At 40.0% G+C, this 27,735-nt stretch overlaps 1 long non-coding RNA gene across 1 annotated transcript in view; it reads left to right on the forward strand.

Annotated features, from left to right (window-relative positions):
* Positions 1-27,735, forward strand: part of LOC146664664 (uncharacterized) — a 134,704-nt gene that overhangs the window by 31,374 nt on the left and 75,595 nt on the right. Inside the window, exon 3 of the long non-coding RNA XR_014912367.1 lies at positions 22,611-22,651. This is a non-coding gene — a long non-coding RNA (uncharacterized LOC146664664). The remainder of the gene's footprint in view (positions 1-22,610; positions 22,652-27,735) is intronic.

Here is a 27,735-nt window from a genome sequence, read left to right on the forward strand (position 1 = left end):
CGGCTTGTTGCCTGTCTCAGATGATCACCATTCCCACCCAGGTCACAGTCAACGCAGGAGGTCATAGGTCATCATCATGTATTGATCACATATATACAAATGTTCCTGAGCATTGCTCTAATATTGTTTCTATTCCAGTTGGTTATAGTGACCATAATCTTGTAGGTTTGACCAAGAAAATGAAACCACTGAAAACTTCACAAAAGATTATTTTTCATAGATCATACAAAAATTTTAATGCAGATAAGTATATTAATGATGTAAAAGAAATTCATTGGATTGACATCTGCCTCGAGCGTGACCCTGATATGGCATTATCTATGTTTATTGAAAACTTTTGCTACCTGGCTGACAAACATGCCCCCTTAAAAAGATTTACTGTTAAAAAGAAATACGCACCTTGGCTAGATAATGAACTTAGGGCTGCAATGTCAGAAAGGGATATAGCAAAAGCACATAAGTCTGTCAGTCCACAAGAGTGGGCAAGATATCGCGAGTTAAGAAATCAAGTAACTAAATTGAATAGGCGCAAGAAGAAAGAATATTATCAACCCAAGCTCAAGGAGGCCAATAAGGACGGCAAGAAGGTGTGGAAAGTTTTAAATAATATAATGGGTAGAGAGCTTGCTCCGGTGGTGGCTCACATCTACACGGGTGGTATGTTTATAAGTAAAGCTAAGGACAATTATTTTGTGAATTACTACAGCAATAAAATAACAAATTTAAAATCTAATATGAGCAGAGGCGATCCCACCTTATCACGTCGTCTTATACGGGATGTTATCATGAATAATAAGCAATGCCAATTTAAGTTTGAGGCAGTGAATGTGGAGATGGTAGAGCGCTTATTGATATCACTTCCTGACGATACATCCTCTGGCTCTGATAACATAGACAGTAAACTGCTCAAAGTTGCAGCCAAGTTTGTGTCCCTTCCTATATGTCACATATTTAATAGATCTTTGGCATGCAGCTTATTTCCATTGCAGTGGAAAGAATCGAAAATAATTCCCATTCCTAAAAACAAGAATGACGTTTTTAATGGTGTCAATAGCAGCCCTATTAGTCTACTCCCCATTCTAAGTAAAATTAAACTCTCTTTCAGACACTCTAAACCAAGGCACAATGTACATTCCAAATTCCTTTAATTTTAAATATGTTTATATTGTCTATCCTGTAAAATAGTCAGATGTCTATTCATATTAATGTACAGAATTCACCTGCTTGCTGCTACTACTGCACATTCACCCAATGTATATACTATATATCTATATCTATATATATCTATAGATATATATCTATATATCTATATATATATATCTATATATATCTATATATCTATCTATCTATATCTATCTATCTATCTATCTATCTATATATATATATATATATATATATATATATATATATATATATATATATGTTCTTCCTCTACCCCCCCCCCCCCCCCCCCCCCCCCCCCTCATTTTTGCACATATCGAGGAGCGTGTCAGGCTATGCATGTGAATAAAGAACCTTGAACCTTGAATTATGGAGAGGATTGTCTATGAACAAATTCAAATTTACCTAACAGAAAATCAGTTACTCACTCAGTTTCAACATGCTTACAAACCTGGTTTTTCCACCAGTTCAGCTCTCATTCACATGACAGATAACTGGTATAAATATCTAGATAATGGGAATTTGGCCGGGGTGGTATTTTGGGATTTTAGTGTTGCATTTGATTTGATAAATCATGATTTTTTGATAGATAAACTAAAATGTTATGGATTTTCACCAGCTGCTTTGTGCTGGACGGAAAGTTATTTGTCTGGAAGAAGGCAAAAGGTTTATTATAATGGTTATTTCTCGGAGGGCTGTGAAATGAACTGTGGTCTACCCCAAGGCAGCTGCCTCGGTCCACTTCTCTATTCAGTCTTCACGAATGATTTGCCGTACGTCCCGGATAAATCTCATCTCGTAATGTATGCTGATGATTCCACCATGTTTTATTCAGCCAGTAGCTACTCTGAATTGACAAGCGTGTTACAACTAGATTTGCTGAATGTGTTTGACTGGATAAGTAAAAACAACATGATTTTAAACGTGTCTAAATCCAAATCCATGTTATTAGGAAGTATAGGACGCTTAGTCAACAGCCCACAACTAAATCTTTCCATAGCTGGATCGGTATTGGAACAGGTCACCCAGATTAAATTACTTGGTGTTACCATAAACCACCACCTTTCATGGTCTCAGCACATCAACTCTGTTATTAAGGAAATGGGACAGGGCATAGCTATAGCTAGGAAATGCTCCTTTTATATTACTTCTTCAATTATGAAAGATGTCATTAATGCACCAGTATTAGCTCATCTAGACTACTGCTCAATCATTTGGTCAGCAGCTAATAAGACAGATCTGAACAGACTTCAGTTAGTTCAAAATAGGGCGGCCAGATTAGTGTTAAGGTGTTCATATTATACAAATATTGATAAAATGCACGATAAACTTTCTTGTCTTTCTGTACAAGCTAAATTATACTATGGCTTACTTGTATTTTTAAAGAAAGCAATACTGGTAAACACACCACACTTTTTTTATGCTCAGTTGCAGTATCCAGGTGAAATACATAATCATGCTACACGATTCTCAACTAACCACAATTTAGTAACTCCTCGAGTTAAAAGTAACTTTTTGAAAAACTCTGTTATATTTAGAGCATCTTTTCAGTGGAATACGTTGCCTTATGCAATTAGAGAATTGGCTTCTATTCATATTTTTAAAAATCACCTAAAAGCCTATTTAGGCAGTTTTTAATTTATTTGTAAATATTGTAAGAGGGTAATGTCACTTGTAATGGAAATTGTGTATTTTGTTTGAGTGTTTTTTATATATATTTTTTTCTATTTACATGCTTATATTTTCAGAATTGTAAAACCTTTTTGTGGATGTAAGAGGCAAATTATGTGGATATTTTGCATCCACTTCATTGTGTAACATTTTATTCGATGGTATTTGAGGGTTTGGGCCCCAGGAAGACTAGCAACCACTGTTGTGGAAGCTAATGGGGTTCCTTATAAATAAACAAATAAACAAATAAACATATGTCCACTTCTTGAGTAATCTAGTGTATATCAGCCTTTTCTCTCCATTTCCCTATGTCTTAAAAGTGGCTCCTTGACCTTCCACTGAGACCATTTCGGCTGAGGCTTCAACTGAATTTAAAGGATCAAGGGCCAAATGCGTCTCTCAGGTCCTGTATCAGGTCTTTGCTAGACTTTTCCCCCCTCTATTTCTTAAGGACACAACTTTCCCATACTGTTTATCTGCTGTAAAGAGTTCTTTGGCCTGACACTTCTTTTGTCCACTGCACATCATGCCAAGATATGTTTCCAGCTAATGACTCTGGGAATCATCTTGTTGATTCAGACCTTTTAATGCAAGTAAAGCAATGTCTCTTTGGCTTTTTGTGTATTGATCTCAATAACTGGGATTAAATTTTGTGTCTATATGGCAGACATAAAGATACAATTTATTATTGATTCTGTTTGTTAAATGCAAGTGAAAAAAACGTTCTCCTGAAAATGGTCAGATACAAGAACTGGATCAGAAATGGGTGGAAAAATATGCCCAAAGAAAAAAGTTGAAAAATCTTTAGAAAAGTTGGAGACCTAGTCAACAAGAGCAGTTTAAAAAATTACAAGAAAGTCTGGCTCCTAGGAAGAAAAATATAAAGAAATGAGCGGCTCGAGACGTTTGCATAGTGTTTTATTTTTACTGAAGTTATTTGATTCTGCAAATCTGCAAAAAGACACATTATAGTTGGACAGAACAGTAGCCTGTTAATGCCATAAACAACACTCTCAGAAAGGTTTGAAGTGTCTCCTCCTTTTGTTTGAAATGGTCACTGAAACTGTTTCTGTAACCTGTCTCTAATCCTCCGGATCAAATGCAGTGTATGTCTATTGGATACACTTTATCATACATGCTGGTAAAATGTTTTCATAGCTTCATATATACTATACATCCTCTTTGGAGTGTATTACTTATAAGTGTGTGAGACATATGTGCTTATATGTATGTAGTCAGGTGTCTGCACACGAGAGTGATGATGGGCTTTCGGTGACATATCTAACCAGGCCTTACATTATGGCCTCAGCTGTCATCAGAGGTACATCTTTCAGTCAAGCTGAAGTGTCATTCTTTGAAGACTATGACAAGCAGTGCAGTAACGTAGATTTTTTTTCCGTGTTGTTATTACAGTTTTGTTTGGAGTATAGGGGCTCAGCACATGGAAGCTATTACCCTGAGGGCTTAGGAGTGCTTTTCCATAGAGAAAAGCGGGGGGGGGGGGGATGGAGACCATCTACGCATTATGCCCAGGGCTCATTTTTCCCCGAAGCCCCCCGTCTTCTCCGTAGCAGAGGGGAAGGCTTAGTTTCCTTTCGAGACTTATCATAATCAGTGTGAAACCTGCCCCCAAGAAATTCTCTTAAAAGAAAATGGCACTATAGGATCTATGACAAGATGTGGTGTAGAATTATTTTACAAATGCCGTGTATCAGAAGGGAGTCCGTTGTATTATTACCACTAAAGTAATTTCATTCCTAAGGGTGAAGTCAGTTGGTGTCTGTCACTTCCTGTTCACACCACCTTTCCATCCCTTGAAGGACATAGCAGTTAAATCAATTTCCAGCTTTGCCATGATAAAACATCAGCCATCTCTTGCCTCCCAATTAAGAACCAGCTGTCCAGCTGTCCTGCTGGAATTGCTGGTCCAGAATGAGCAAGACTGTGAAGGAGAGGCGAGTAATAGGAAGCCCATCTGGACTCCATCAGCACTAGGTAAACAGAGCCAGATCCAACATGGAGCAATAGAGCCAGGCCTTGGCTTCCACCCACTATCACAAAAGACTCGAGCAATGCCTCAAGATACAAATGATACACACATTGTCATTAACTCGAACCGTGTGCAAAAATGCAGATGTGTTCAAAACTGATTGCACACACTCTTGGACTTGTGACATGTTGGTGTTGGTCCTTTACTTCTGTGATGGAGAGCAGAGACTTCATAAATCTTTTCCAAGGCTGCGTCTAGTGTTCTTTTGTGTTCCATTAAAATACCTTTGCTACCCCCCATACGGTAGCAGGTGCATTTTCTAGTCTACCCAAGTCCAAAAAAAGTCATTTTCAGTACTTAAAACAGGAGAAATAGACACAAATTGAAGAATAGAGCTTATATTTCATTCAAAGTTTATTTTCATAAACTTACTAAAGTTTATAAAAAAAAATTATAAGGCTTAAGTAAGGAAGGGATTTGTTATTTGGATTTTTTAAACTCTGGGCTATCATAAAAGAGAAGGATTCTCTCACATGAACTCTGAATACCCTGTGCATACGTACATTTTGACAGGTGATTTAATGCCGCTATCTTGGAATTTCTGTGTTGGGTGTCTCCACCTGGAACTGTATGCAGCTTGCATTAAGCTGCCCGTTTATGTAAAAAAGGACGCTGCAGAAGAATGAAGTAAAACAGCAAGTTTCCACATGTGTTTGGATCTTAGCTCTCTTTTTCTTCAAGACTGTCGTCACAAAAACAACAGTGTTTTAACTCCAGTACTCCTCACTCATCTCCCAGCAGCCAGTAAGCACTCTGTATTTTTATTTCTGCATGTATATATTAAGAGTCATCCAGGGTTACTTCATGCTCCAGCATCAACATTATGACTGTTGTGGGCCTAACCTGGCCTTGTTGTCACACACTGTTAGTGCAGATTGTTCCACTTGCAGTCTGTGAACTCTTACACTTCAGTCCTTTACTATTTCATGGACTTGAGATGTGTTTCTGTCTTTCAAATAGAGAGATTAACTGTCCCGTCCTTGCGCTTGCTGCACATTTGATCTTTAGTTTCTATGTGTTGATCAGCCTTGGAAAGAGGATTTGTGGCCATAAAGAAACGAACTGCTCTGTGTCCTTTTTTCTGGAGAGATTTATTGTAATAATCAGATTGCATGCGGTCATGGCCGGGGCAGCTACATATGGAAGTGCGCAATGGTAATAATGATAATAGGCCTCCTTTATAAACACTGACATTTGGCATGGTCTCCCATCAAAATGAATAGGAACCCCAGTGGCCCATGTTGCAGACATCATCAGCACCCCACAGTTGGAGAAGGAGGATGGTTTTTGAGATGTAGACTTTTTTTTTGGGGGGGGGGGGTTCCATTGAGAGTCTACTTCAGCAATTGGAAACAGTTTGTTCTTAGTGGCAGCCTGAAGCCTGGCTGCCCTCTGTTTGTTCTTCTGCTATATATAAACCTTGGTTAGCCTGTTACTCCTTCATATTAATATGTACCTACATAGCTCAACATCAGCTTTATACTGCTTGGCTGTATTGTACTGCACAACTGTCTTTGTGTTTGTTTCTGTCTGGGTTCGGTGTTAACGCTACACAATTCTGCTAAACTCCAGCTAATGTTCAGTGACAACTGTTTGTGTTTTCTCATTTTTGTTTGTTTTGTTTTTTGTTTGTTTTTTACATACAACTTGGTTTTAAGACTTATTCTCTGACCTACACCCTTTCTCCCCACTATGTAAAGGGTTCACACTGGTGTATAAGTGATTTATAAGATTTGTAGGGTTGCTGATTGTCCCTGCTTGTTTTGTCTTAACCACAGAAGGAGAGATGGACAGTGTGCTAAGTAAAAACTATATTCCAGACTTCTTTAATTTGAATACAGGTTTTCAGATTATGGATGGAATTCCAAAAGAGTGCTGACAATTTAGATTAGGACAAGATGAAAGGTGAAAAGTGGAACAGACAAGGAAACGGAGACGGTGAGTGTGAGAGAGATGCTCTCTATATGTGTATGTGTGCATTTATCCTTTGGTGTGTTTTTAATTTTTCACCGCTGAGAGGATTTCATTACATTTTAGCAGGGAGAGCATTATGTCCCTTATGAACACCATGTGTCTGTCTTCCCTGTGTACATGGAAAACTTTTATTAGATCTTGCCTGTAGAAAATGAAGACTACATAACACGTAGACCTAGCTTGGCTTGAAATTGACCTGAACAGACTCCACCGCTATAACTGCTCACAAGCATGTGAAATGTCTCTCCTGCGGTGGGCCAGTCTATAGAAGCCTATACCTGCTGCAAACTATACATGCACTGCTTGATGTTTTTGGTTTGGTGGGGTTGATTATTGTTTTTTATTAAGAGCAGATGCATTGGCTGAGATTTGGTTTGACTGAGCTTAAAGGGGAGCTTCAGAAGGAAGCATTTTGGACACAGCCCAGTATGTTTCACATGAGGTTTGCACCTTCATTTAACCCTACCTTAAAATGGTTAATTTTATGCTCCTTTAGTCCAACAGTATCTAAAAGATGTCAGAGCAAAAAAAACACACGGAAAAAGGATAATGTTTTGCTGATGATTTCACCAGTTTTAAAAGAATTAATCTTAGAAGCAGGTTCCTCCTTGAGTATGTGTAATGCGATAAGTGTTTGAATCCCAGCCCATAATTTGAGCATGTTAGTAATCTTAAATGCCCCACAAGTCTCCGTCCCTCACCACATTCCTGTGCCACCCAGACTCCAAATTACTGTAAACTAAACCAGAGCCACACCGTGGCAACAGAAGGGTGTCAATTTGGACAGGAAAGAATTTATTTTAACGTGACTAGAGTTTCTCTGGCTCGGCTTCCTGGTGGGGATGTGGAGAGGGTCTGTCTCTGGTTACTCTGTCCCTTGACATAAATGCCACATGCTCCCTAAACAATAGTCAATTCATCCATCTCACTGTCTGTCCGTGAATACAGCCAGACCATGCTGCCAGGAATGAAAAACACCTCAACTCTCCCCTAAGTGAGAATAATTTTGGAGAATCATAGTTGTCTAAACTGCAAGAAAAAAGGTCGTTTAGACCAGATTCATGACAAATACTTTATAAAATATACTGACTTCCAGTAAGTTGCATGCATAAACCAAAAACAGTGGTACTGGATTGCTAATAAGTATTGGTTAATATCCCGAGTTGAGGTACTGGAACTGAGGTGGGAAAAAAAAGTTCTGTTTCTGTGTACACGGTGTGACCTTGGTGGACTGATTCTTATCAGTCTCACGTTTCTGTGTAGCAGAAATATCTATGAAGCCAAGCAATGGAGCTCTGGCACGAAATGTCATGGCCTTCAAACGGGAAAAGAAGCGATGTTTGCTGTTTCTTTTCCACAGTCCACCAGCATGAAACACGTAAGCAGACTGTGAAGTTGTTTTTTTCTTTGGTAGCATAGAGAAGTAATTGATTCACAGCATCTTGCTTGCACGCATACTGTGGGACCTGTAGATTCTGGGGCAGCTGGCTCAGGTCACACTCTAGAATAATAAACCTACAGTGGTTTGATGTGCGTGTGCGTGTGGACCCTACTGGACAGTTACCCTTTTTCTCCGTTCTTGCCTCCCCCACTTTCTTCTACTTAGCACAGGCCAAAGAGTGGAGGTGATGATGGGCCCCCAAGTTACTCAGTAGGCCTCTCTTATTGGTCCCACTCTCAATGCATGTCTGTTCCCTGACATCTTCATCTTTCATCACCACCCCATCAATCCTGTGCCTATGTGACCATCCCCGCAGAGACAGGGCCACACTTTGTCCCAAAATCCACCCCATTTCCCCTCTAGTCTCCCTGCCCCATAGCCCCTCCTACTGTGCATGGGGCGTGACAGCTACCTGACAGTAGAGGCCCCTAAATGACAGAAATTGCATTCACAGCCCCCTTCTATACCCCAGTGCATCAAAACAGCAGTGCTAGAAACATCAGCATGCCGATATACCCAAATACCACATGTGTGTCCAAGAGTGAGAGACCAGCCCCCACTCTGTATATTCATAAAGGAGTCCTTCTGTCTTGCTTTTATCCACATGTTAATGTTCCCTTGAGCCAGTAAACGCCTACAGGATCAAGGCTCCCTCAGGGAATAGAGGTGGATGTTATCATAGCATTCCAGCCCATGTGAAAGTATGCCAATTAGCAGAGCTGGAGAATGTTATTCTGCTAACCTATTGCAGTATCCCCCTTTCCAAATAGCAGGTGGGGCCTAAATAAGTTCCTATCTATCACTGAAATTGCCCACTGAAGCTGAAAATTGATATTTTATGTTTCAGTTTCTCCTAGATTTATGAGACACTAAGAAAAAGCACAATTTCTTCAGTAGGTGGCCTGTAACCAATCCTGTTGGAGTCGTATAACAAGTATAACTCAACAACATTTCCAGTCCTGCCGTAACTTTTGCCAGTGTTCCTCAGTGATGTTGGTTCTTGCAATGAACCAGTCAGCCAGTCAGCAGATACTATGCTCTGATATAGTTATATAGTATGTAGTAGATATAGTTAGAATAGTTAATTTCTCTAGTCAGCAACGCTGCTCTCATTTTCAGCCTATAGTGTATGCGTGCTAACTTTATCTATTGTCCAGCTCTCTCTCGTACATTGCAACACATTTCTTTGGCGTTTGCACCAAAGAGTAAACTGAAACGCTCAATCTTGTTGTATATTTCACGCTTAAGTACATTTAAAAAGCTGTGATTTTTCTTATCTGACACTCTTCTATGATAACAGCACATTCATAAGTCTTAAATACTTGAAGGCAGCTCAGAGAGGTTAAAACAAATAATCTTGAAAAAAAAATCGTACTTGCTAAAGAAACCCATTTGTCTTCAGCGGAAGTGATTAAGACGACTGAGATCTATATGGCTGAGAATTTACACATCCCTAGTAACTTTCACCAAATGGCCTAAAAGGCTGACAATCATCCAGGAAAATACAGTAAAACAAATGCTACATCAGCGCTAGTTGATTTTTATATTTTCCATACTATTTCATGCAATCATATCTATATTTTATACCTACATATCCTTTTCCGGTGGTCAGGATTCTCTGAAGCGTATGCTAGTTAACTTGAGTTGATTGGTGAGGTTCTGAAGTTAACCTTTACATGCATGTCTACATCTTTGGTGTGTGCATGAGAGGAAATCATGATAGACATGGTAAAAACACACAAGTGCACATCATCACCAGAAGACACAAGGTAAAGCCCATTCAATGCTTGTCTTCAAAGCAACTATGTGTTTTTTTTTTTTCCTCTACAGACAGTTCAGTTCAGTATGTGCTCTGGACCAATCCTCAACCACATGTCCTAACCTCAAACACTGTGCTGTAACTCAAAAGCATTGTTTGAGACACGAGGCACACTCTTAAGATTGGCTCGTGATCCAGCCTGACCACTACACCGAATGCCTTAAACTCCCTCGGAGATACAGAACACGACTCTGTCCAATTCCAGCACACACTCTTGCTACAGTAAATAACCACTTGAGTACTTTTGCAGTGTACTTTGACTCTTACCGGAGCTATTCCCCTCCTCCACTTTCCATTGAAAACTCCTACTGTAGGCAGAATAAAAACATGCACCCTCTCATAGGGTTTTAATGTGTTATTGTGGACAAACCTTCTAATAAATTTAACTTCTTGGCAGAACCAATTGCATCTAAAAATGAACCTCCACTTTTAGTGTGCTTGTTTTTCATTTTTTAGTGCCTGACAAACAGTCCTGACTTGGTGGGGGTTAGTCATTATGTCCAGTAGCCAAGGGAAGGCTGGAAAGTGTTAGAGGTAGATGATGGGTGCTTGCACCTTTGGGTTTAAGTAGTGATCAGTGATGATAGAAAGTGCTGTTGACAAACATGAATATGATGCTGCTTTGCTCTAGCAGTTTGGACTGCAAAAGGACTCATTTTGTGAGATCAAATATTAATTATTTTAATAATGAATAAATATTAGAATGATCTCATACACTTTTATGTCTACAACTTAGTCAAAACACATCCAGTAGTACTGATTTTACATATGTGTGCTTCAGTCTTATGTAGGCAAACAGTAGTGTTGGACGTGTCTGGTTTTTCATTTATTCTGCCCCCAGCTCCTATGGGACCTGTGGTTTAGTGTAGGTTCCTGGACGTGCTAGTTCTGCTAGTGGAGGGATATATGATAGGATGGGTTGTGGTGTCGCTGTTGATGGTGTTTGTGTTTCCAAGCTGACTGCTGTGATGTTTTTGTTCCTGCATAAGTGTGACTTGACCTCAGGCTGTCAAGGCTAGTGGTTTCAAGTGGCATGTCGGTTTGGATTACAGTATGGTTTTGATTTAAGACATTTACGTATCCTGCACGTTCACTGTAAACATAAACAGTACAACATCAAACTGGATTTCAGAGCCCTTGCACCCTGTAGGAGTGAAGCCAGGGCTGGACTGGGACAAAAAATCGGCCCGGGCATTTTGACTAGATACCGGCCCACCAAAAATGTGACGTCATTCAGGGGTAAAACCGCAAAGGATTCTGGGAACTTGTGGCAAGAGGTACTAGCACATGCAGGCTTTCAATTGAACTCAGTTACACAGCGATAAAAAGGAACACAAAAAATGGCAAGAAGCTGTTGTATTATTAACTGCAATAGCCGGTGTTGTGCCAAAAAGTGATTGTCTGCCAAAAAGTGATTTCCGGTATTTGCCAAAAACTGATTGCTCGTATTAAAATTGCTATAAGTAACTTGTTGGGCTATAATATGTGAAACATTTGTCAAATGCATCCCTCATGGATGACATAAAGTCATCTCTCCATCTCCATCTCTCTCTGCTGCTCTTCTGTCTCCTCTGTCACAGACTTCTCCACTTTTGATGATAAATCAGCCTGGTGCAACATGAAAGGATTGGCACAATTTGTTAAGATTTTGAGGAGTTTGAGAAACTAACCTTAAGCATAAAATAAAATTTACTATCAGTAACTTCATAGCACCCGCCCAGCAGTATATAAACTCTGTCATGCTAGCTAGTACGCAGTACCAGTTATTCTAAGCAACTGTAAAAAGTCAGCATAATGAAAACAAACTACAACTAAACTTGGTTTATATCTGGCACAGATAGACAGCAGGTCATAACTTCTTACCTGAAGTTCAGTTGCTCTGCCACTATGAGCGGTGTTGTGCCAAAAAGTGATTGTCTGCCAAAAAGTGATTTCCGGTATTTGCCAAAAACTTTATATAACCTTTATTTATGCAGTTAAAAAAATCTCATTAACATTAAAAATGTCTTTTGTAAGAGTAAGTTGGCCAAGAGGACAGCAGAAATGGCAGCAAATATGACAATAGTTCTGTAAAAATATTTTAAGTGAGGATAAAGGACCGGATTGGTTATAATGTAAGTACAATAACACAGAGCTGTAAAGATACTTGAAAAAACAGATAATTTTTTAATTCTATATATAATCCCTTTGTAAACGCTGTTCACCGAAGTCTATTTACCAACATACATAAAGATATTACACATAAAAAAAATACACGGAAACATTGGAAATCAGTTTTTGGCAGGCAATCACTTTTTGGCACAACACTGGCGCGGCCGCCTCTGTCTCTCCTCCTCTTGCCTCCCCTTTCCCTTATCCCCCTGCTGGCCTCCACCACTTGCTGATGTTGCTAAATCTGTGGAAGCTATGCCATAGCTACCGCCAAACAATTCAGTTATTTTTACACATTTGGCAGCGTCTGCCTGAAGCGCTTGTTTCTTTTTGGCCCTAATTTTTTCTGCACCTCCTTTCCTTTTTTTGTTCTCCATTTTCTTTTTCTTTTTTTTTTGCCTGTCCCGTTTGGCTCTTTTGCCATCAGAATTGTTGTCTAAAGGCAAAGAAAGATGCCCAACGGATTTACTTTACCAAACTGACCATCCCAGCCTTGCCGTAATGGTCTATTTGATTCACCTTTTATTGTTCATTTTATTTTCACTTACTGAATACGGGACAGACTTGACTGGGGGAAAGAAGGGGAGAAAGAAAGAGGGAAAGAGAAACAGCTGAGAAGAGGGACGGGGGAGAAGGGCAAAAGACAAAAACCAACAGAATGAGCAGAAAAAAAAAGAAGAAAAAAAAATGCATATATCAATCACCTGGGTCACCTGCTGAGAAAGAAAAAAGAAAACAAGCAGAAGAGACCAAGAGTAATAGAATAAACAACATCACAATGATATATGGGAATATGACAGTAAATACTAGTCAAGTCAAGTCAAGTCAAGTTTATTTATAGAGCACATTTAAAAACAACCAAGGCTGACCAAAGTGCTGTACAGTAAATACAGATAAAAATACAATAGAACACAATTTCGTAAAACACCTCGCTGATCAAATAAAAAATAAATAAACAAATAAATTAAACCTTTCTAAAAGCCAATGAAAAGAGGTGAGTTTTAAGAGCAGTTTTAAAAGTTTCTAGGCTTTTGGAGAATCTGACGTGAGGAGGTAAACTGTTCCACAGTCTGGGTGCAGCCACAGCAAACGCCCTCTCTCCCTTTGTCTTTAATTTATACCTGGGAACATCTAAAAGCATCAGATCGGCTGACCTCAAAGATCTCCTGGGGCGATAAGTACTAAGGAATTCTGACAGGTAAGAAGGTACAGTGCCATTTAAAACCTTAAAAGCCAGCAGTAAGATTTTAAAATCAATCCTAAAAGCAACTGGGAGCCAGTGGAGAGAGCAGAGAACCGGAGTGATGTGGTCTCTTTTTTTTGAACCGGTCAACAGGCGAGCGGCAGCGTTCTGCACCAGTTGAAGGCGATGTAGACAGGAACGATCTAGGCCGGCATAGAGGGAATTACAGTAGTCCAGCCGTGAAGTAATAAAAGCATGGACCACTCTTTCTAGATCGTTCCTGCAAAGGTAAGACTTGACTTTGGCTAAAATCCGTAAATGATAAAAAGATCCCTTAACTACAGAGCTGATTTGTTTATCAAGTTTAAAAGCATTGTCAAAAATAACTCCAAGACTCTTAATGGAAGAAGTGCAATCGCAGGTTAGGGGTCCCAAAAAGTCAAGAGAGAAGTTGGGATCTTTAGGAAGCCCAAACACAATGACTTCAGTTTTGCTTTCATTAAGGTGTAAGAAGTTAAGAGTCATCCAAGTCTTAATGTCAGACAAGCTAAATATTAAACATTATTGTGCAGCACATAAGATCAACAGAACACAGTGTGCTTTGAAGTAGGAGCCAAAAAGGGTGTAGTTTGTGGGTGTGATCACCCGTGTGTACACCTGTGAGCATGGACGCGCTTGTTTTTTTTTTTCTTCTCCATTTTCTTTAGTTCGTCTATAAGATTGCTAAACAAGGGGGGAGGGTGCATCCGACCTCCTCGGCTGTAATTGGTCCAGCCCAGAGTCGATCATGACCAATTGGCCAATCCAACACCTTTCATTATTTATACCCTTCCAAAAAAAAAAAAAAACGATCGGCCCATAAAAACCAAAAATCGCCAGTGGCCCTCCGGGCAAATGCCCGGTATGCCCGATGGCCAGTCCAGCTATGAGTGAAGCTGCTATTTATTAACTGTAGATTAGATTAGTAATTTGTTCTGACTCACGTCTTTGACTTATCATCTGGATTGCAGTTGAATGATGGAAGCTCGAATAATTGAATCTAGAAGAATGCTGTTGGAAAAACACAGTTAAAAACATGTCAGAAACTTACTTGTTGCTAGTATCCTTATGTGAACTTCATGGCGTAAATCCACAGTCATGATCATCATCCAGAGACAGATGCTGATCTCATTTTCCCATAAACCTTCTGTCAAGATTGTAGTCTGTAGAGAGATTGTTTAATGAGCTATGTCAAAGGCAAAATAACATTTGTAAAAAAACTTCTTTTAGCCTGAGAGTGAATAATAAGCTCTTTATCGTGATTAACATGAATTACTTGGTGAAACAACTAAAATGTGGTCTTTCTACAAAACACGTAGTTTTTATAAAGGTTTTCTTATCTACCAGAAACTTTTTTTCAATGTGTTTGCAATTATATTTCTATGCTTTAAAGAAATACTTGAACTTGAAGCAGTGTTAAACATTTGCGGGTCACCACTAGGTCTTGGAATGGTATTTTTAATGCAGGTGGAACTGCAGAATCTGATGAATAATAACAATAAAAAGCTGGAGTCTAACCTAATTAGAAACAGGAATAACAATAATTCATACTGGTTTAGTCATTATTGCAGCAAGTTGCAGAACTGGAATTATCCAGTTGGATTTTTTTTTTCCGACTTAGAGCTAACTTAAAGAGCATGTGGTTGTTACCTTGGCTTTTTTCCCCTTCAGGCTGATACGCATCACAGGTATTTGTGACAATGATCTAAAAGGGACAATATTTATGCCCTGAGCTATGAAGTCTTGGTAATATTTCAGGCTATGCGCACACAGTAATACCTTAAGTAAAACCTTAGCTTATTGAGTTAACATTGATGGCATTACTCCTGCTTTTGTTGTTACTTTTGTAACACAAAGTCCTAAAACTGTTGCTAGGATGACACTTGTTCTGGGCTTTGAGTGTAAAGACTCAGTGTTTGTGTGCTTTTGTGTGTACATGAGAGAATAGATGGATAGCATTAAAAGCAAAGAGCATCTGGGTGTGCCAGAAAAAAATGTGGAGTTAATTAAAAAACTTTCTCAGTGAACTACGGTCTGCTTTTCATTTTCAGTTTAAATCCACTATCTGTCACCTTACTGTCTTGATATAAACCTGTGAGTAAAACCAACTGTCACAGTTGTGCCCTGGAAGTACAGACAGCTACCACTCATTACCTTTGGATCCTAAGCAAGAACCATTTGCTTCTCTCCATAAAAGCTGGTAAACACCGCCATCATTTCCTTCCCTGTAAATATTAATTCTCTACATGTGTGGTCTAAGGTTGGGAAACACATCAATAATCTTTTGTTTGCAGCTATGTCTAAGTAGCAGAAGGCTCGTGTCACGTGACTCGCGGCTGCAAAGACAGTTGATAAGAAAATGAACATGATGTGAGATCTGCTAACTTGTTGATATGAATTTTTGTGAAAATGCATTTGTCTCCATTCTGCAGCTTAGAGACAGAAATTCTCTCATTGTTTAGAAAAGTTATCAACCAACTCTTGTGTTTCTGCTCTGTAGTCGTATAGAGAGCACAGACATCTGAAAAGATTCTTGATACTGAGATTTTCACCACATGCAGAAATGTGGTATACTCATTCAACGCCAGAAGAGTTGGAATTTGAGATAGACTGGAAACCTCCTTCCATATAAACAGCACATGGCTCCACTAGATGTGTGAAAACATTCAATTGACCATCCAAGGCAGTATTTGATCTATAAAAAGCCTGGCAATAACTACAGACAAATGAGAGAAGAAAGGCAGTGATTGAGTATAAAGATTGCAAAAGGGTCTGAAAATACCAGAATTAGAATTTACAAAGAAGCACGCAGCCAAGAAACCAAGAACTACTATTACCTTCTCAACACTCGTGAGTTCGGGTCTCATGTCAGCACTGCAAAATTGGTCTACACCAACAACCAAATCGAAGAAATGCGCCTTGGTGTTTGTGGTTCTCAGTGTTTGTAATGGAAAATGACATCACAGAAAATGTAACCTTATGTAACCTTGATTCTTGTTTTTTGTTAACCCCAGTCCCCACTTGAAACATTTTCTGCCATTATCGTTCTGGTAAAGATTAGCATTAACCAAGATAGTGAATCTATGTTGACTGAAATAACATTAATGCAGCTTTTGTTGGCATATTACATACTTTTGACAGAGAACTGAATGACAAGATGTAAAAAGATGCCATGTGTGTATTTCAGTTACGATATTATAGTCCATGTACACATAACATTAATATTACTTGTCTTTGCGCTTCTTAGTCAATGTTTCTGCGTGATGTGATTACCCTGATATTGACTCATATGCACCCACAATTTTCATCTTCAGTCTGACATTGTGCCAACTCTATTTCCACTAAGAAGCGGAATCACTTTTTCTTATGAATCACTGAAGACCAGACTGCATTACGTTCATGTAAACATACTGATTGTGCTGAGGTTTTAAAAGTAGAGCAGAGTGAAGGGAAACCAGCTCAGCATTTAGTGGCAAAAACTTCAGTGAATCAAAAACAAACAAGCACCTTGGACTGTTTTGAGGCCTCAGCATTAGTGTTTTGGCCACCACAGTGTTGGTGTCTTTGGAGCCAGAGGTGACCATATTTAGATGGGAGGTATAAAAGCAAGTAGGAGTGTCGTGAGCCAAAGTTGGTGAGTAAGGTTTTGGACGCTAAAGCACAATCCAACAGCTGACAGTGTACCTTTCAACCTATCCACAGTAGTCTCAAAGTAAGCACCAATGGCTGGGGAAATAACTAGAATTTTTCTGGGCTCAGTTCAAGAAGCTATTTTGTTGGGAGCGTAGAGGTCAGTAGAAACCAGAGCTATTGTGAGGTTGCATGGCAGGAGGGGAATTGACTGAGCAGGCTTCCCCGGAGAGATCGGACTGGTGGAGGGTTTTACAGCAGACAAAAACTTCCTCATATTCCTTCACAGAGAGTGTAGAACAGCTTGGAATCCTGGGGAAGACTTTCATTGGAGGCAGATAGGATTCCAGTTTAGAAGAAGCTTCAAAGATAGAAAAGAAGAAGTATTATGCATATTTATTAGCATAAATAGTTAAACACACTGAGCTGATTACCACACTCAGTGAAGACAGTCTGGCATAGAGTTGTGGCTCATCATGGTCCTGGGAAGGCTCCACTACCAGGCAGAGCTGCCCAAACCAGTTGGAAGGCAACAGTTGTCAGCCAAGTTATCAGCCATGAAAGGCAACTTTGGTTAACATATACTATACATTTGCTAACTATGTAGAACTATGTTATTAGTATAAAATACTAGAATTTCTCTCACCAAAACTGAAGCACAGATGACTTGGCTGGTCAGAAAATCCCACGGCAGTTTTAATGGGAGTCTGTGGGGTGTGAATTGGAACCAGAAGCATGTGGATGATGCACTTTCTGGTAGTGGCCACATGATTCACCACTCATTTTCATCCCTTCGAGGCTGTTTCTGTTTGTCGGAAACGAAATGTTAGTACATGGTGTGTGTTTTAAATCTTCTCACATTATGACGCCTCTGAAACTGTCTAGGGAATTTCATGATCATACTTTACATGCCATGTAAGTTAGAGGGAAGTTTTCTCCTTCATGTTATGTCAGTCCCACACAAATGATGATTGTATTGGAAAATTATTATTTGTTTCACAAAAAATAAGCCACAGTGCAAAAGCAGTCTGTGAAAAAGTCAATCCTTACTGTTTCCATAGGAATCAAGAACATAAACTGATAATCAAGCGTACTTGATTAACTGATCATCAGCACATTTGACCACCTCTAAAAGCACATGTTTTTGCAATTCAGGTGCCTGTTAACTCAATGCTGAGGAGGAAAGACATCGTCAGTGAACATAAAAAAGCAGTTGTCTTCTCCTCATCTGTTTGGGAAAGGTTTTAAGGTCATTTCCAAACAATTTGATATCCATCATCATGCAGAGAGAAAGATTATTCACAAGTGGAATATATTCAAGCAACCATGAACTCCAAAATATTTTAGAGTCCAATGTAAGGCCATCTGTCTGACAGCTAAAGCTTGGCTGAAACTGGGTCATGAAACAGGATAATGATCACAGCAGCAAATCTGCAACGGAATTGCTGAAAGAAAAGAATCTAAAGGTGATTCTGTGAGCTAATGGGACCGAGGTGTGCTTAGTTTTTAATAGGACTACTTTTTGTTAAAGATATAATGGTGCTCAGTAATATGTCATGTATTTGTCAACGATCCTCTTTGGTTTAATTGACATAATTTTAAGACTAGATCATTCTTACCCCTCAGCCATAAAAGGCTGATTTTGACATTTTGGTCACCCCACTGTGGGGGTGAGTGGGCAGATGGCGTGGATACCCAAGTTTGTGAACTTGATAAGTCAAGAAAGATATCGCCTATGATTTTCAAACTAATACCATAACTATATCAATTAAAAAACTCAGAGTTTGAATTTCAGTGACCTTAACCTCAAGGTAAAGGTCAGAGGTCAAGTTTTATGAAAATTTTATGACTGAGAAGAATTCAAGAAGGAAGTTACATAGGATTTTCACATTTATATGATAGGTGCATCTACTAGGAGGCTGAGGGGTAGCACTGGTTGCCCCCAGTATTTTTTAATCACATCCTGAAGACATGAGAATTAACAGAGGGTGTCCTTTATTTTTACCATAATATAGGCCATTATTTTGGTTCCTTTCAGAGATCTTTAAAACCTTCCCAGAGTGCCAGTGAAATGAGAAATGTGCTGTTGATGGTGGCAGCCAGTTGCATGTAGAGCTAAAAGCTTGTTGACACATATGGTTTATTTCTCTGTGGCGATGGATTGTAAATCAATTTGCCCGTGTCATGCTTGTGTGGTATGCTCATTATCATTTATTTTTGTTTGCATCCAACTGCTGCACATATCATGGGGATTCTCATCAGTGTGACACTGACTCATTCCTCTTAGCAACCTGTGGTTTATGTTAGTGAGAATGGCAGCACTGGTGTCAGGGTGTGGGTTGGGAAGCCAAGCAGAGAAGACTGGCTTGTGTGTGGCTGTATGGTTGTGATAAAATTCTGAAACCAGGAGCACAACACTTGTCCATTTTGGCAGGAGAAATGTGACACTGGAGAGGGAGAGTAGCAACAGCAGCGCAACAGCCAACCATTCTGCTAATCACGATGTCTCACTCACTCCTGGAAACAAGTCTTTTCCATTCTTTATTAGATTTGATTTATACTTTTTGCAACGTATTGAACAACACAGGTTCATGATATTGTGCATGCTTTGGCACCGGGAGGAAAGAGACGGAGCACTTAAGGGGGCTAACCAAATAAAAGTGCTGCAAACAGAATGAAGGCAGCAAAAAGGCTGTACCGACCTCATGCTTTTATTACTGTGCCAGAAAACTGTCTCGATCCAACGAGAGACCATTTCTCATTCAATTACGTGTTCCATGTGTGCGTTCCAAAGCTTCATCCACAGCGAGCAAGCCCAGTCTTTCACACACATCCTCATCTCCAACACTCAGTCCTGTTGCCTGTCAAAACAGGATTGCAAAGGGTTTGTCCGGCACGTGTGTGCATCCATGTTCTGCTGCATCTGTACAATGTACGTGTGATCAGTGTATTGAAAGTGTGTTTCTCAAAACATACAGTTAAGCATGTGCCCGTTCTTTGGCCTCTCTACATCTGACTGCTCTGACTATTAACTACAGATTTCCCAACGCCGTAAATCAGTGGAATGTGTGCAGGTGTTTGTGGCACATATCCCAATGCAATTGTAAAAAGTATAAAGTTTGTCTGGAATAAGCAAAAATCAAGCACAGAAGTTCATTAACAGCTTGCTTTAAAGTTCAGAATCATAGTAAATCTGGAATAAAAGGGTTTCACAGGTTTTGTGGCTCTAATTTACTTTATTTTTCTTAAGGGTATATGTAAGTGCAGGTAAACACATGTACCGTTGTGATCTGGAAAGCCAATTTGATTGTCATGGCATGCCTGCACCAAACAGCAATGTGTTTGGATACAGATGTCTGCCTGTAGACAGATTTACTATTGCAGTGGATTAACCAAATTGCAGTGGTGGAAATATATTCAGGCAATTTAATAACTAAGAATCATGGTAATGTCAAACACAACTGTGAGGTTATAACACTTCTGACATTTGTTTTCCAAATAGTAAAAATCCGCTCAAGTCCATTTAGGTCTGTAGCACACACCCAGGATCATCCAAGATAAGAGTCCTGGAGCAGAGGGACATCTCCGACATCGATATTACACAATCATTCATTAAAGAGTAAACAGTAACTGAGACAGCCTGAATTCACAGGAGAACTGTAGCAAGTTCTCCAGGATGGTTGGAATGACCTACTTGCTAACGATACTGTGCAAGTGCACTTAGGGAAACTAGTGATGATGCAAAGCAGTCGCATCAAATATTACTTTAATTTTGCATTGTTTTTTTTTTTCTGTTCACTACATTTTGTTAGCCATTAATCGCTAAATCAGAGCTAAAATTGTTTTTGACTGCATCACTTTACTAACGGGCCATAAATCTCTTGCACTGGAGGAGTCAAAACTTGCTCTGAGGTGTCTGAAATTGTCGATGCTGCTGATTTACTTGTTTGTTTACATCGTGTCTACGGCTACTGACTGTAAAGTAGATTGGCTCAAAGGGGCAAAAGAGATTTACCCCGCTGATGCTTTTATTGCCAGACATCTTCTGAATCTCTATAATTTACACTAGGGCTGCCACGATTTGTCGACTAGTCACGATTACGTCGACTATCAAAATCGTCGACGACTGATTTAATAGTCGACGTGTCGTTTGAAGCTTTGTAAGATCGCAAAAGACGCAGGAATAATAGCAGGATTTAAGAGTGTAATAACGGACTGAAACAGAAGATGGCAGCACAGCATGTACAAGGATGCCAGCTGCCGTTAAACCCCGAAGAAGAAGAAGCAGCTGTGTCCCAGAATTCATAGCGCGGCCCAGCTTAGTTTCCAACAATGGCGGTAGCTAGTTAGTTTTAATATTACTCTTATTATTCTTTCTGGGTCACAAAATAAACGTTTAACATATTTTCAGGCGAGAATGTAGCTGTGTAAACCTCAAATATGGGCTCAGTTTATCAGGACACCACATATTTTCAAAAGCGCTCCGACGTTTTCGGAGACGTCTGTTACCCACTAGCTCGATAGCTAGCCGGGGGCTAGGTCACTAGCGCCGTGAGAACACCGGACTCCCGGCAAATTGTTTTCAAACCCACCGCCGTCTTTCGCGACTCAGGTTAAATATATATGAGTCACTTAGATAAATTAAAAATGTTGTTGTTTGGCTTTTTTTTTTTGTATTTTATTTGTTCCTGAGTAAATCGGTTTGGCTGAGATTAAAGTTATAGTTTTTACACAGCTGAATAAACGTCAAGCAGACAGCTGATTATCAGAAGTGTGAGATGCTGGAGAATATACTCCGGTGTCCTGTTATATTTTAGATAGCAAGGAGTTTATTAAACTTTACCGAAACAATCTGCAAATTTCATTAAAATTGAATAAACTATCATCTTGTCTTTATTTTTAGTTAGCACCTTAAAAGCTTAAAGCTGTAAGCTAATGATAGTTATATAAGAGCAGATGCTGCTGGTGCAATAAGCTGTAGTTTTACGTCCAGTGGATGATGATCTGATTAGTCGACTAATCGCATAAATAATCGGTGACTAGTCGACTATCAAAATAATCGTTTGTGGCAGCCCTAATTTACACATTGATATTGCACTTGGAAAAAAACATATGAATCTTTGTTGCAAAGTACTTTCTATGCACTTTGCACCTTTTGTCCGCATGCACATGAAACTCTTTTTGAGATAAGAGATATGACATAGTTTGATCTGGGCAGGAAAATGAGCCCAGGAGGACTGAAGCTTTATCACTCTTATTAAAAGGAAAAAAATGATACCACCATCTTGTGTGTAGACCAGTATTCACAGTATTCTTCACAGTAAATCTCAGCTCATTGTGCATGTGTATCAGTAATGGATGAGGTTAATCGCACTTTATAGCTGCTGAACTCACTGCAGAGTTCTGTGAATAGCCCGAGGTTGACCTACTGTATTTTATTGGTAGTCGATGTCTACATCTGCATAACATATTTTCTTTTTGTGTTCCCCAGGTTGCAGTTTTGATCTTTGCTGAAGACTCAAGACCACACAGGTAAATGAAATAAAGCAGATATAGGCTTATACTTCTGTATTCAACCTCTGTCGTTATCATTTCTTCAATCTCCTCCTGTCCACTAACACAGTGTTTTCATTCAAACCTGTGATTTCAAGCTCTTATTATTTACTTACATACATGCAAGGGGGCTTCACTTTGTTAGCTATGACACATGTTTTGCTTTCAAGAGCTAGCACTGTATATTTATGCATGGATATAAGCTTTTCTTGTCTGTGTGGTGCACAAATGATAAGTGAGCAGTCAGTGGTCTGGTTTTAGTGCAGCTGAATCAGGCCTGTAAACAGAGCAGGGCGTGCTGCAGCAGGCTAATAAAACAGAGACTGTCCCACTTTCTGCCACTTTGATCCACATTGCAGGCCCTGCTGGACTTCAGCTTGCCTCAGTGTCTCAGACGTCTTCACTGACCGCACCTATCCACTTCACCCTCAAAGCTAATTATGGTTATGCTCTATAAACTTTATTCCTGTTTTCTGCAAGACAGAGCAAGACATTAACCAGAATATTATTGATGTTTAATCTACTACTCATGGCTTGTGTGTTTTGATATGTGGCTGTTTGTAAGCATGCATACACAGTGTGACTCAGGGCAGGCATGCTTGCCTAAGCGAGCGTGTATAGTGAAAGGGTCTTGTTTAGAAAAGTGAGTGAGCCCTGGAGGCTTGTCAGTTCCCATGTCTTTGTATTAGAGCAGTTCATAAGGCCTTTCTGCCTTCCTAGAAAACGGGCATGTGTGCAGGCAGGCCAGGTGAGGTGAGGTGCAGGCAGCTGGTACTTCTGGACCTCTCTGTCTTGTAATGAGTCAGATTCTGCAGAATAGGATTAATCAAAATGAGAAGTTGTTTTTGGTTTGGTCTCCACTTTAACTGTGTGCAGTGTGATATCTTCTCAAAGACAAGTTACATCTAGCAGAGAATATCAGGCGCAGCCATGGTTTAATGTAATGATGGGAAGTAGAGAAGGAGAAACGGAGAAAAGAGGAAGAGACAACAGAACAGACAGAGGCTTAAGCACCTACTGATATGGAAGTTGCACTAAATCTGGCATGAAAGTTTTTGGCATTTGGACTGAGCCTGAGGAGAAGGATGTCAGGAGGGAGGGGAGCAAGAGAGATGAGAAAGAGGTGTGGAGACAAGTCTGGGTCTGAGTGGAAACTTGAATGGAGGGGAAACTGGGCTGGAGGCCACTCAGCAGATCCACCTGAACCCTGCCAGAGCAATCAGCTATCAGAAGTTTAGAGAGGGAACCATTTACCCCCCTAAGTAAATTCACTAGGGGTTTGTAGGGATTTGGCTTGCTTTTTGGGCTCTAATGCAGGGATATTTTGGTAAGTGAAGTCCTCTTGTTTTGAAGAGATGGTTCCAGAGCCTGTCTGCTTTTTAATGGGATCACAGCAGACACTCCAGGAACCACCGCCAGGTGAAGCGGTTCTGCTATCTACTTCCAGCTGTGTAAACACACACACAAACATACACACAGACAGACACACACACACACACACACGCAAACTCTCCCACCCAGACACAGTCAGAGACATGTCCTGTCAGTTCTAATAAAATGCTTGCTGGCTCCCATAGAGGGAAACGCTCATAATCCCATTTTCTTTCAATGAAAAACAAAGCAGATTCTTTTGCTTTTGAGAAAGTGTTTGGCCTTGTTAAAAACAATGAGTTGCTTGAAAGATGCAAACAAATTTAACAAGAGCTAGTGGTGTCTGTTCTCAAGCTGGGAATGTTCAAGGGAGCGTGACATTGTCCTTCCCCTCTCTCTTTCTTCGATATTTAATGTTATTTAGTGTTTCCTGCAAACGTTAATTTGTTTTCTGGGCTGTTTTTGTCACGGCGACGGATGGCCGGTACTGAATAGGACTCAGGTGCAGAAACCCAGAGCGGAGACAGTAGATTTAACAGTTTATTACGGTTAAGTGCAAGGGGGAAAAAAAAAAAAAGAGGGAAACGTGGCAAAGACAGAAAATGACGAGACGTGGAGCCTTGGTGTGGCGTGCCCAGGGGAACGTGGCTAGGGCGAGGGAACGAGGCCTGAGAAGTGGAACGGAGCTGAGTGGGGAACAGTCACACTGAGGGGAGAGGATATAGGAGTTAGGCAGGTAGTGAAGGCAGCTCAGAAGTGGCCAGTATAAGAGCAGCAATTCTTACTTGCAGTTAGGGACCTGGAGTGTTTGAGAGGGGGATGATGAAGATCCAGGGGAGGCTGAGTGGCGTGGAAAGGCTGACCTGAGATCCGGGGCTCCAGATGGAGTGTGATGGCAGGAGGGCAGGCAGATGAGGCACAGAGGGATTTCCAAAATGATCACTAGGTATCCCGAGTCCGGAGGTGGAGTGAGCCAGGGTGGGTACAGCAACTGTAGTACAAAAGAGTCTTTGTTAGTAAGATAAATCACAGCGAGAATTTGAAACACAAGACCTGTTACCAACATGGGTTGATGACGAACTGGCAGTGAGTGAACATCGATGTGTGGTTTAAATCCCTCTGGCTTGATAGCCTGCAATAGGCTCCAGGTGTGCAGGAGCTGGAGTTGGCCCTGCCCAGGGGCGGATCCCAGGTCAGTTCAGGAGCCTAATGGAAACTCCAGCCACCCACCGTAGACCATGACAGTTTTCCTTCCCTCTAGGCTTTCAACCTTGTTTGCGGTTGATGAGGTGATATAGAAAACTCACATCTTTCTTGTTTTTTTTTCTTTCTTGAAATAATGGCACCAATGTGTATCCCTGGGAAGTGCATGCATCTGTTTGGGATGTTCGCTCTCTGTGATTGTAGGACTCTGTTTTACTTGGTCAGTATGACCTTTTGCACAGGTTTGTGCAATGAGGGAAGGAGGAAGCAGTGGCCAGGCAGTAGCTTTGCTGTTAAAGGCATTTAGACTTTAGAGCTCCATTGTTTATGTAACTAAGAGAAAGTCAAGACTCCCTTATGGCCCTTTTGAAAAGCAGATGCCGGAGATTTTTGCTGCTACATTTTATGGCTTATTTGCTACCAAGGAGATTCTGAGATATCTTAGGGGAGCACGTCTTTTCTCACATTTCTTCTGTCAGGCAAGAGCTGTGGAAGTTCTGAGACTAAGGGGTTTGAGCTGTTAGTCTGGCAATACTTATTTTTAATACTAGTCTGGCAATACTTTATTTTGTTATATTCTTTTAATATCTTATTCTGTCCAACAACTCCACCTTTTGTGAAATGTTTTTACCCTTTATCACCTTCACCTCTAAGATGGTTGATGCATAAAGGCCCTTTCGGCCGATTCAAACCTCCAACCGATTAAACACTAAAACATTCTCCAAACAGATTTTCCAGGACTGATGGTGATTGCTTCAATAAGTCATTTAGTTTCCTATTCAGCCTTGAGGATTTATTTTTCATTAAACAAGGAAAATATTCTTCTTAGTTGAGATAGTTCCATGGGCTAGAACCAATCACCACTCTAATATTAGTGGTACACCTACAAACATACACACACGCACAATCCATCACTGACAGCACTCTTGGTCTCTAAGCTGCCATGTTGATCCTCTGGAGCACAGCAGAAATGGTCATAAGCTCAGAGGAGCCATTGTATTGACAGAACTTTCATAACCACATAGTGTTACATAAGGCCCATGTCACAGATCTTGCACAGTGTGTGAGCATATTTTGTGTGTTATGTGCTCAGCCATGTGTTACATTTTAGCTGGAAGGTGCGATGTTTTAAATTATGACTAATCCACCATGCCTTGGAGCTACAAAAAGAAGGTCTAACTGAAGATGTCTGTCTAACAGAATCCTATGCCAGAAAAGGCAAACTAGTCTGAATAAGACCACAGTTATCCAGTTGTGTGTTTTTCCTGATGTGTGCCTAAAGTGTGACTAACCCTGTGGTGTTAAGGTTTGTTTTCTGCAGCCTGGGTAAGCTTTCATTAATAAGGAGACAGACATTTTTGCATTTGTGGAGAATTAGAATTTATTCCTAAGAGAAACTGGTTTGCACAATGGCATAATCTTTGGAAAACAAAGCAATTTTCTTGAATACCATCACGTCTAAATGCACAAACAATTACAAAGGCTCTGCACTGGAGAGGTCACGGGAACACATTTGTCTCCTCAACATGGTCTAAAAGAATTTGATTTCGTTTTCCCTCTAGATGCTGTGTAGAAAACTTCATCGCTATTCAGTGTTGATGAATTCTGACTTCAGTGTTATTGTGGTACCCACAATCCTTTGTCAGGAGTGTGCATTTTGGACTGCAAAAGTCCACGTGTTTGCTGAGAGCCCAGCGTTATTGAAACTCCTGCCTCATCTGTTTGCTCAGCCGGATGACTCAGAGGTCTGCTGGGGTTCAGTCAGCTGCTGCCCCTCTGGATGTGCCACCAAGCTTTCAAACTTTCACTACTGTTGTGGCGTCTGCTCAGTCCACATATGTGAATCACTGTTGAGGTTTGTGTGAATTAAACGGGTTACGTCATACATAGATCACTTTCATCTGTTTTTTCATCTGTTTTATGTATGGCAGCAGAGAGACCTAATGTGCTGCACAGCACATGATATAGCTTAGTGTTAATGTGGTGTTGATACGTATGTGCATATTTATAGACTAGTATTCTGACTTGTAGGGTTTTATGTTGGGCAGGGTACGTATTGGTGTTGAGCCAAATGTTTCTGTAACACTACTGAAAGCTGGCATTTGTCCGATGTTTTCCTTGTATAGTTTGAGTCTGTGCTCCAGATTTATATAAAAAGTTTGAGAGTATTCTGTTGGATCTGCATTCAACATTCAATCAAAGTCAAATATTAAAATAAACAGCTGATGCTGATACGTTACAAAAGTAGTTCAACAAATCAAATGGCTGACAGATACATGATTTGTTAACCAGACTTAATGAGAATAAATAATTTCTTCAAATCTCTTCAAAGACTCACTGTTAATTCCAAATATTCTGGGAAATGTCAAAGAATACTAATCCATAGTTTTATGAACTTATTAGTTGTGCACTGTATGCATAAGGCACAGGTGTTTCTGTTTAAATATGCAGCACACACAATGTAAGCACATGATTTTAAAAGTGAACAA

This window comes from Rhamphochromis longiceps, linkage group LG7 (genome assembly GCF_057381845.1).
Source record: "Rhamphochromis longiceps isolate RC_006_pf linkage group LG7, R_longiceps_female_GT1.1, whole genome shotgun sequence".
NCBI lineage: Eukaryota > Metazoa > Chordata > Actinopteri > Cichliformes > Cichlidae > Rhamphochromis > Rhamphochromis longiceps.